We start from the raw sequence: 11,200 nt of genomic DNA, 5'->3' as shown, positions 1-11,200 counted from the left end.
CCCCGGTGACACCCTACATAGAGGCAGCTGTGAACCGTTTCTGGCGGTGTGTCTGCATCACTGCAGGCAGTAAGGTTGGCTCACTGTGGTGACTGCTGGTACGCTGGTGCAGGCTGTACAGTACCATTGTCACAGTTCATCCAGCTGTTACTGCTGCTGATGTAACATGTTGACTGACAACAGACTGTCCCCTGCCCAGGAGAGTGAAGTCAGCATGGCTGTATCGCTGAACACAGCACTGCATTCAGAATTGTGTGTTTGACTATGTTGTTCCACAGCATACTGAGGTGGTTTCAGGACATACAGTGTGGTCAGGCTGTCACCTGCAGTACAATGCAGTGCTGTAGTTGTACTAGTGCAGAGAGGTCTAGCCCTTCACTGTCCTGTAAGGAAACACATTAATTTTCCTATGCTGACTGCATACGTTTGCAAGGAGTATGAGTGAATCATTCTACTTGGTTGTATCATGGCACCCGATGTATTTTCATCCTTGGGCATATTAGGTGTATGTCTGCTCTCCCAGCACTGGTGCGTTGTTGAAGACAACAGAGTGTATTTGGATGCCTGCAGGTGACACGACAGCACTTGCTGTCTGTGGTGTGGCTGCATTGTTTCATCCTGTGATTTCTTGTCACCACAGCCAACACGTCTGCGTTATCCTATATGATTAATTTATTGCAGGTCAGCAATAGCCTTAATGACACTGGAGACACACACGATTATATTGCCTCGGGTGCTGGCCCCATGTTCCAACCACCACATATAGTTGGAGGGTACGCACGCAGCAGCTTATGGCTGTGCACATGGAGTGGGCAGATTTGGGAGTATTTCACACTCTCACAGTGCCTTTCCCCGACTTTTCCTGGGGCTGGGCTGTTTGAGGCAGCATGGCGGAGTTTCCAGCGGCTCCCAGTTTGCAGAAATGGAGTATCACTGCAAACAGCAGTGGTCACAGGGGATGTCCAGGCTCACTGTGTCTATACACACCAGTGTAAGTAACACGCCCTTCCATTCTAGATGAAAATGTAAATTGAAGAGGGAGTTTATTCTCAGCAGCCACCCACTTCTCCCTCCTAAAGGTCTTTGGCTGGTAAGGCTCCGAGGAGGGCACAAGAAAGGTGCCTGCTACTCATCCTGCACCTCTCTAAATAAACTGCGGGAGGATGGTCAGTAAAAGGAGAGTATGTGTGGAAAAAGAGAGGAGGAGGAAACTATATAAACAGGGGATGATGAATAAGCAGCACAGCACTGCCAGAAAAGTGAGCTGTTGTACCACAGATCTGGAGGTCAGCCTGTGAGCAAGAGAAACGCTGTCTGTGTGTGTCTGCACACACCCTGGGAGTCTCGGGGGCACGCATTGCTCAGGAGGATTTCAGGTAAGGGAGAGTTAACAGCTTACCTCACAGAAAGCAGTTTGGACAGAATGCTCTGCTTCTAAAGCTCAGAGTGCTGCTGAGTTTGGCAGGGTTTGGTACTATCTGAAGACAAGCTGGTCTGGCTTCAGCTGTATTTGTGTGCATCTCTGCTTGTGTATTTGTGTCTCGAGGAATGCACGCCTATTTATTTTTTGTATTTCTGTGTTAGGATCATGGGTTTCTACTTATCTGTGCTTAGGTACTGGGGTGAGTGGCAGGTTGGACCCGTATTTTTGTGCATGCCTATGGAGACCTGGAAAATGTGTATGTTAAGCTGTGTACAATCTTGCCTAGTAGGAGAATGCGTACCATGGATCATAGGGATGTGTGGCTCAGTATTAGTGCTATGTATTTCTATGAATGCCAGGTATATGTATTCACATTTTGAGCCTATAAGTGAATGTTGTATATCTGTATGTATATTCTGTGTGTATGTGTTATTACATACTTGGAGTATCGCTGTATCTCTGTGGTTGCTGATATGAATATGTAGCCTGTTAGTGCTGTGCACTTCTGTATATAGTTTGTACAGATGTGTATTTGCATTGGGGTTATATATTTGTATGTTGTATATATATATATATCAGTTGGTTTTGCCTGTGCGAAGGTTGTTTATTTATGTAAATACTTTGTATTTGTTTACATGATTTAATTTTGTATGTGTGAATTTAAGGAAATCACTTTGAGTTCCAGGTTTTCATTTAGTTAGTATATGTATATTTTTGTAAGTTATTTGTTTATTCAGAAATTACATTTAATTGACATGCACCTGCTGCAGTACCTCCTTGTGTCCCAGTTTGCATTCTTGTGTCTTTCAATGTTACTGGCTATGTTTTGTGATTCTCACTTACGCATAGAGCTTTTCCTTAAGTTTATTTGTGTGAGTGTCACAAATGTGTGCTGGTCTGACTGTTTACTTATGGGTATTTAGTTTATGGTTAGGTCTTCTCCCTCCACTTTTTTGACTCATTCCTGGGAGGGGTTGTTGCAGCTAATATGTCAGCGGGAGCAAGGCAGCACAAATCCTCCTGGCGTCTCTGCCTGCCCCACATGTCCACTCGTGCAGAGGCTGCTCCCCAGCATTGCTGGTGCCTGTCTGTCTCTGGATCTTCTTACTTACTCTAAAGGAGTTGCTCACTGGGTCTGTCCGCACTGAAGGAGGCGACTGTTAGATTTTTCAGGGATGTGGAGGGTACAGGAGTCGGATGGTACCTGGGTCCATGGGGATCCCAGGTTAATGCACACCAGCTGACAGAATAAATGGCAAAAGGGATCAGGGATAGCTGGCAATGCGCCGGCAAATGGTATTTTAGAGGGTTGTTGGTGACTGGCATAACGGTGGGTCAGGGTGCCATGGCAGTGGGCGATAGGGATGACACTGTTTCAGGGTCAAGCAACGTGGCAGTGAGACGTAAGGGCAATGCTGCTGTGGAATCAAGGTGACGTGGTACTGACAGAGATCAAGCTGACACGCCAGTGACCCAGGCTGATCTATCAGAACAAGGAGGGCTGGGGAACCTCCATCAGGAACCAGCTGAATAAGGCAAAAGAGAACAGGAGAAGCAGGGTGAAGATGATTGGAGGCAAATTAATGGACCTGTGCCGTAGCTGTAGGAGCCAGGTCACCGGCAGCGTGGGTCACGCGGTGTCTCCGTGAGATCAGTGGCATCCTGGCATGAAAGGCAGTCTGCTGGCAGTGGCTGTTTGCATCGCAGCGATGGAGAGCAGGGATAACGCAGTGATGACATCAGGTGATGGACTTATCCTGTGATGGTAGCCACAGACCGTAGGGACTGTATGGGCAGGGGCACTATTCCCAGTTGCCGGAAAAACAAAGAACCTAACGGGCAGTAAAACAAAAACAAAGGAGACTTGGAAGCACCTGACAGCCCTAATTCATCACAGCCCAAGATTTTTTTTCCCCCCTCATGTTCCCATTATATTTGTTTGTAAAAGTGGAAATCAATTTTGAAGGTAATTTTCTGGAAAGAATGGAAGGGAGGTGGGAGGGACGGATAAGGCAGAGATGGCAAGAGGAAAAAAAAAATTTAGGCCAGGCACAGCCCAGGGGCAGCTCTTGGCAAGGTGAAAGAAAATTGCATATTCAATCTCCATCCATGAATCTCCCTTGCTGCTGCCCGCCTCCTGCTCGAAAACAATGAAGGCTTTCTCCCCTACGCTGCACAACGCCTGAGTATCAGCGCTCACTTTAACTTCAGGGTCATTAATTCACCTGATTATTGCAGGAGAGGAGAGGGTTGCAGAGGCATCCGTTCTAAAGAGCCCTCCCTTAGCTCATCCTTTGATTAGTTTGGGGTGGGGGGAGTTGAGATAATGTGTTGTCTTGGACTGGGTTTAAAATGGGAGGGGTTGAAGAGGGGGTGGAAGGAGATAGAGGTGGAAAGGGAAAGATGTGGCCCGGCTTGTTGTGGAAGGGAGGGTTGGAAAGCAGTCATTCTTGCATCTCTCTGCTGTGGTGTTATTGCAAATTAAAAGTAGCATGTTCCACTCCGTAGCTATCTTTCAGGGAGGGGAGGGGCATGGGTATATGTCGGCATGGGGATGGGGGGGGATCTTATCATTGCTTCTTCAGCAGCCCAGCGTAGTGTCACCCTGTGAGGTGACATTTGAATTTACAATTCCGCTGAGAAAAGCCATTAATTCACAAATTAACATTTCTCCCTCTCTCTCTCGCTCTCTCTCTAGCTCTCTCTCTCTCCCTCCCTCTCCCTCTCTCTCTCTCTATCTCACATGGATGTGCAAGCAATTGAAAAGACAAAGGAAATAGCCTTAAGGAAGAGACTTTACTGCTACTCTGTCTGTGCAGAGATTGCTACTACTGCTTCTAGATAGATAAACCAATTACCTGAGCTGCTCTGTTCATGGCAGCCTGCTATTACCTCCTTTTGTAGCGCTGACTCCATTGCTGGATTACACTGTGTGTATCTCATTAATGTAAAGCAGCACGATAGCGGGCACTGTCCCTGACCCTTCTTGCCCGAGCCCATTGCGCTGCAGTGGAAGAGGGAGCTGGGAGAGGAGCCAAGAGCAGAGGTGATGGTAGGCAAAACGTACTTACTAACACAGAGTGACCAGGCTATGCAGAAAACCTGCTTAGAATACCTGTGCTGAGCTTGTGGGAGATGGGAGCTTCCCTTTCACAGAGGAGATTGCATGACATAAACCCTGATTTCTTCCGTGTCTTGGTGAGCACTGAGAGTGTTATGCAAGAAGCCTCATGTATGGGCACCAGGTATGGGCAGCCCCATTCTCAGCATTGCTTAGAGTTTCCTCCAAGTGTGGTAATGTGTGTGGTAGGCAGGTACAGAGATGTGAGTACGTAAGCTATGTATATACATAGCTATAGGCAGATGTGGCTGATGACACCCAGGAGCTAACTGACTTGCAGAGATACATGACAAATCTCAGGAAAAGGAGCAAAAATTACCACTCTAGCTTATGGACTGAGAGGTCCAGATTTCTCCATAGTGCAACTCCACTGAAAGCCAGTCAGTGATGCCTGTGGAGACATTCTTGTCAAAGACAAACACATCCACACAGCCTCCAGTTCTCTTCTAGTTCCCTTTTGTTGCTCTGTGCCACCATGCTCTCTCTCACATACTTTCTTCTGCTACCACTGCTGCTCTGGATGCTTGCACAGCATGTGTACAGCGCACACACACACACACACACACACACACGTAGGCGCCCAGGCACATGCTGATGCCACCCCAGGCTCATGTCTGTGACACTAGCAGCCTGCCTGTGCGCACTCACGCCTCTACAGACCCGGCTTGTCCCCATCTGCTGTGGTGAGGTCCCTTTCAGTGGCTCCCAGCCTGTCTGCTGGGGTGCATGCTGGCAGGCAGCTTTCTGAGCACCTGCTGGTGTTCTGTGCAGACAACCTTGTAGAAACACGCCTGGATACCCCTGCCCTTTAGCCTGGTCACACAGCTTGTTCGGTCACACACAGTGTGTTCGGAGAGAAAATGTCCTAGCAGTATGGTTTCCATAAAACTCACACGTTAGTCTTTGCTCACTAAACATTCTACCTATATAGAATTGGGCAGAAATCTTCACCAACATGTTTTTCATCCCCTAGGGGTTTGAAAGGCCCAGTTCAAGCCGTTCTCTTAGCTTTCGTGAAAGGTAGAAACTTGCAGGCAGCAGTGCACCAGGTTTAAAATCAGACAGAATTGTTGTTTCTGGAAGCCTGGTCTCCCTGTGCTCAGTGCATGGAGGACATGCCTTTCTTTGGCATTGCCTTGGCTCCTTAAATCTTTCTAAAAACTTACCCTCTTAACAAGAGCATCTACCTCTCTGACATTCCCCATGCCCCACACCGTGCGCAGCACATGGCTGGGGAGCAACATCCCGCAGCCGGCGCTGGAAGACGGATCACGATCAGCGGAGGAATCGGCAGGCAGTGCCAGTAATTCAAACCATCCTGACCGTTCAGTGAACCCGAACCTGCTGACCTTGACAGCACTAGACAGCAGCGGCCTCAGGAATCCCAACCTTCAGCGAGGTGGAGGATGGCTCCTGCTCTCTCCATTTCTTTCTCTCTCTCTTTCCAATCACATCCTGCAGCCAAGGGGGCCCAACAGTCAATCCCCGGTGCACCAATTAGCTCCTAATTTGACTATCTCTGCACTCCCAAGTCTATGTCAATGTAATGTTAAGCTTCGCTTGCTGATCATGGATGTAAATCATTCCTATAGAGGGGTGTCTTCTCTTGCTAAAGGAAAACACTAAGCACCTTGTTCTGAGTCAGGGCCAAAGAGAAACCCCTCCTCCTCGTAAAATGGGGGCTGCTGCTGTCTGGAAGGAAAGCAGAAGCTTTTTGCTTCCCTAAGTGAAAGCATCAGATCCTCCAGCCTTGTTTCACTGGATCCCAGGGGGAAGCAACAAGTTCTCACGAAGTGATTAGCCCCTGAGAATCCTAGCAGGATGGACGAGGAGCAGGATGGTGACTCGAGTGGAGGGGAGAGAGAGAGAAATAACAGTGTGCTTAATTTTGCCACAAGAACTTGCATTTAAGAAAAATGCAGTTTGTGAACACTTTAAGACCCTTTTAGGGAGTACTGGATTTCTTCCAGCTACCTCAGTGGCTGCCAAGCGATACCTGAAACAAACAGCATTTTGTGTTGGCCTGAAGAGGCTAGGCTAAGCTCTAGGACCTTGCGTCTGGAGGACAACTCTCTTAACAGTAGATGGCCTGAAAGAAGCAGTTACTGATACTTATCTATCGAGACATAAGAGATCTGTCTGTCTGTCTCCATCCATAATTCTGTGAAGGTGATTTTTCCGTGCATCGGCCTAATAAAATAAAGGACACTTTGAACAGGTGTCAAGTGCAATTCATGACCATTTTAAGGCTCTTTAAAATGCCAGTTTTATCAAGGAGCCTAGGAGTAATGCTTACATCCACATTTCTCCTTTGCTTTTCCTTCATCCATCCAAGCATCCTACTGCTTACATCCCATCAGTTACAAACCCACAGAAGCACGTTGCCAGAACAGGAGCGAGGTCATTGCTATCACTGTTTGCATTTGGTTGGGGAGTAGGTCACAATTGCTTTCTCTCACTGGCTCTTATTTTTGGGGGAGGTCAGAGGTGTTGTTCTGCTTTTAAGCTAGGGAATCTGCATCAGAACAGGTTTGTAGGCATCTGATCAAATCTTAATGAGGTGGTTATTGTGTATGAAATGTCCATCAGGACTTGAGTGCCTTCTAGGCCTCTCTTAGATACTTCAGAAAAGGCTGTTACAGGTACACTTCCATGCTTGGCTTCTCAAAGAAGCTGTTATTTTCTTCTTTGGCTATTGACACCTAGTGTGGGAAGAGGTAGGCTTTGAACAGAAGAGTTTACCTTGCAAGCAGATCAGAACCATCCTACAGATTGGGACAACTTTACTAAATTCCAGCAAATTAAAAAAAAATCCTCACTAGCTAATCCTCAGTGATACTTAAGGCTCTTCTCTGCACAGCTATCTCTTGTTTTTGAAGCTGATTGCTGCCCATGACTGGGCTCCCTCTTGTTCGGGGACTGCCTCTGATGATTTGGAACTCATCTCCGACCTATGTCTTATAGAGGTGGTGTCAGTATAACGTTCTTTCATATACCAATAAGGGCCTTTACACGAGCTCATGCAGAAAAATTCCAAATTACTCTACTAATGATCTACAATTATTATAGGAAAGAGTATTAAAAAAAAAAGAGTTTACGCAGTGACAGTCCAAGCAGATTGCTGCATATCACAAGCATTGCATGACATTTTGCAATTACCCATCCTGTATCATACACTGTTTATTAACCTTCCCGTTCTTAAGATCTCATTTACTACTGAAATGTGGCTAACTCTCGGGTGGACCATGGCAGATGTTGAACAATACAGAGCATCAACAGCAAAATTTTGCTGTGCCATGTCCAAATGAAACCACAGGAGAATTAAGATATGCTGTGGGTAATCACTCAGGCTGGATTTTGTTCAGGACAGCCAGGTTAATGTCTGCACTCTTGCAAAAAATGCCATGGGAATTTTAATGACTCTGAGTGATTAGAGCCTTTGTTTTATGGCACATCAAAAATGGCAGCTCTAAAAACACTCTGCTTGAGCACTGGTTTAGTGCTGACTCAGAAGAGCTTCCAATAGCATGATTCACTGGCATCAGGCACAGTCTTCTTTAACTTGTGGGGTTAAGGTAAAAGTGTGTATGAGGGGAAAGTAAGGCAGAATAAATGGAAGGGAAAGTCTAGAGCAAGGGAAATGGAAGGAAAGGAGGTATTAAGAGGCATATTAGCAAGGGACAAAGCCAACACAACCCAGCAGGCTAAAGAGGAATTCATATTTTCTGGACTGTGCATTAGAGGTATCCATGGCTTGATCCAGATCTGCTGAGCCCTAGCACTGGTGGCCTCTTAGGTGACAGTGTGCTCCACTGGAATCTCAGCAGTCTCCCAGAAACTGGGAGCTGGAGCTGGATGGGGACAGCCCGGCTCTGTGCTGCCTCCCTTGTCTCAAGCGGTCCTGATAGCAGTGTTGATTTGCATGTCAGGCAAAGCACTGCTTGAGAAAAAAAAAACCCTCCGAGTGTGGCGGTGTCAGCGCTCGCTGTTGTTCGACAGTGTAAAATTAAATTAATAAAGCCCCCAACACAGGAAAACATAACAGGAAATTAATGGCCTTTACTGTCGCTCTGATGCAGTCATTTGCAACCCTGCTTTCCGCACCAAAGACTTCATAAATGCAAGCAGTTTCTCTAAACAAGCATAGTTAGGGCTGCATGCGATGTAATTTTTTGCATTGCTTCTGTCCTTTGGAGCTAACAAAAGCCACCTTTTTTTATGTGCTCAACAAGGGGGATCCTGCCAAGAAGTGGCTCCCCAACAAATGGGCTTAGGGGGATGAACGGAGAGAGCTAGGTCCGATGCTAAGAGCATCTCTTGCCCTGGCAGAGGAAACGGCACAGTTCCCAGTGCCCCTCTTGCAGCAGCAGCAGCAGCTCTGCACTGAAGGCAGTGTGGAGACCACAACAGCATAAATCAGGATAACCCTTCTGATAACTTTGAGGATGTGTAAATCAGTATAACCACTGAATGCAAGCGACTTACAGATTTACACTAACTAGATGATCTGCTCTGCTGTGTGACAGCGCTGCTTGCTACTCCGCCAATGTAAACAAAGGGAGTGTAGTGGGTCCTGGGGGCAGCTGCATTTCTGTCTGGGTAACAGTCAAGCCTAACAGTGCTAGTAAGGAATACTGGACCCACAGCCTGTCCCTCATTACAGTGGTATAAACCCAGTGCCTCTTCTAAGTTAAGGGAATTGCTGGGGATTTGCAACAACCTGACTGAGAACAGAATACGTCCACTCACCTCCTGCACGCTTGGAGGCCACAGAGCTGCAGTGACTGCTCACAGAGAAGCCACGTGGCTTCTTGACTACCCAGGCTAACACACCTCATCTGCACACCCACACATGGTGTAGCATATGTTATACACACAGGTGAGGAAGCTCCTTGCAGCTTAACACTGGGGAAGGCCTTTGCTGGTGGATTCAGTAAGGCTGGATGTGCTGATTATTACTATCTAATGCCCAAAACTAAGTCTGTACAGACTTAGTTTCCCAGATGATCTGGGCCGAATTTGCAGTCGTACACTTAGATGCTGTAGTAAATATATATGATTTTCATACGCAGATACACGCACTCCCTTCCTTAAATGCACGTTTGCATGCTTCCATGATAATCTGAGGCAGATCTGAGTAACACTTCATTACACATTTGCACACACAATTCATTTCATTTACATTCTCATTGAGCATTGCCGTTTTGCTCATGTGAGCCTTGCATTAAGCTGCACGGCCTGTCCCTGCTCCATCTGAGGTACTCTGTCATACACAATCCCTGTGCTAAAAGCACTGCAGCCCCACAGCTGTCAGGCATCGGCACACATCTCACTCTTCCTCGGTCAGGCACGCTCACTTCCCTGCATGAGCAGCTTTCCTTGCTCACCCATTTCTCATCAGCTAGGCCCTCATTTCAAAACACAGAATCCCTTTGTTTCTGAGCCTTTCCGCTCTGAGCCTGAGCATGTAAGTAACAAATACGTGCAGTTTATGTGCAGCTGACACACTTAAATTACAGACACGTGGACCAGCACCGTACCATCAATTTGCATACTTAGATTCCATTGAGGCAAGTGGACCCAGGAGTGTGAATCTCAGAGTTTATAAAGGCTGTTGGACTTCCCTGAGGTGATACTCCTCCAGCACTCATCTCCCACTATCCCTATTTCTGCAGGATACTTTACATAACCTGAACTTGTTCCAAATCTTCTTTCACTATCACAGTGTAGATCCCTGATAACATTCCTTCTCTATGCACTGCTGACCCTTGCCAGCCCCTTCCACGCTCCATCATCTCTATCCTGCACTCCGCTTGGGATCCTTTCTGCCTGAGTTTGAGGTTTGTCTTTCTCTCCCACTGGTTCAGTTATCACAATCAAAGCCCTGACAATTCTTGTAGCACCGCTACATGCTGAAATATAGAACTGACCCATCTAGAGATGAGACTTCTTTCATGCTGCCCAAAAGGCTGCAAAAATTCTCCTGGAAGGAAGTGTAAATCAAACTTTAGTCTCCCTTTTCCAAACTACATTGAGTAGAGCAGAGCAAGAAGTCACACAGGTGAAGAGATCGCTACATTAGGGCTGCCAGTCCTTGCCCTTGTCCCCACTGTGGGGAGTACAGTATTAGTTTAATAATCGTTGAGGATGCAGAATGTCTAGAAACATCGTGACATCCAGCTGGATCAGCTTGTGCTGACCAGCACACCGATGTCGGGCACTTCTGACCCTGTGAAAATATGTGATCTGTTCCCTCAGCTGAGGTCTTTGTCCTTCAGTGAGGGGTCAGCTCAGACACAGACGCAAAAGATCTGCTGTTCCCAGCAGGGGCTCGATGTCGGGGTTTGCAGCCCAGGTCTGATGGCACTGGGCTCCTTCCTGGACCCGTGCCGAATGCAGCGTGAGGGTCTGCGCAGGGCTGGCTGCCGTGAATGACAAGCACTGGCTATCGATCGCGTTCTGAACTCGGCCCAGCCGATAGAAGGTAATTAATGACTCCATTTGCCTCAGTACCGAGGAGAACAATTGAGTTTGAAACTGCAACAACTGGCAGTGTGGGGAAAGGCCCCCCGGGATGTCCAGGAAAGCTGCCTGACAAGCCCAGCCTGTGCGGGGACACGGGAACACATCAGAGGGGGAAAAAAGAGAAGGGAAAT

At 47.3% G+C, this 11,200-nt stretch overlaps 1 protein-coding gene across 1 annotated transcript in view; it reads left to right on the top strand.

The window, feature by feature from the left end:
• The window catches only part of LOC104274571 (paired box protein Pax-2-like), a gene marked incomplete at both ends in the record, with an annotated part of 24,371 nt that overhangs the window by 7,537 nt on the left and 5,634 nt on the right, over positions 1 to 11,200 (top strand). The window lies entirely within an intron of this gene.

This window comes from Apaloderma vittatum, unplaced genomic scaffold (assembly GCF_000703405.1).
Source record: "Apaloderma vittatum isolate BGI_N311 unplaced genomic scaffold, ASM70340v1 scaffold42265, whole genome shotgun sequence".
Classification (NCBI taxonomy): domain Eukaryota; kingdom Metazoa; phylum Chordata; class Aves; order Trogoniformes; family Trogonidae; genus Apaloderma; species Apaloderma vittatum.
The sequence above is the reverse complement of the archived record's forward strand: the minus strand, read 5'-3'. Positions and strand labels throughout refer to the sequence as shown.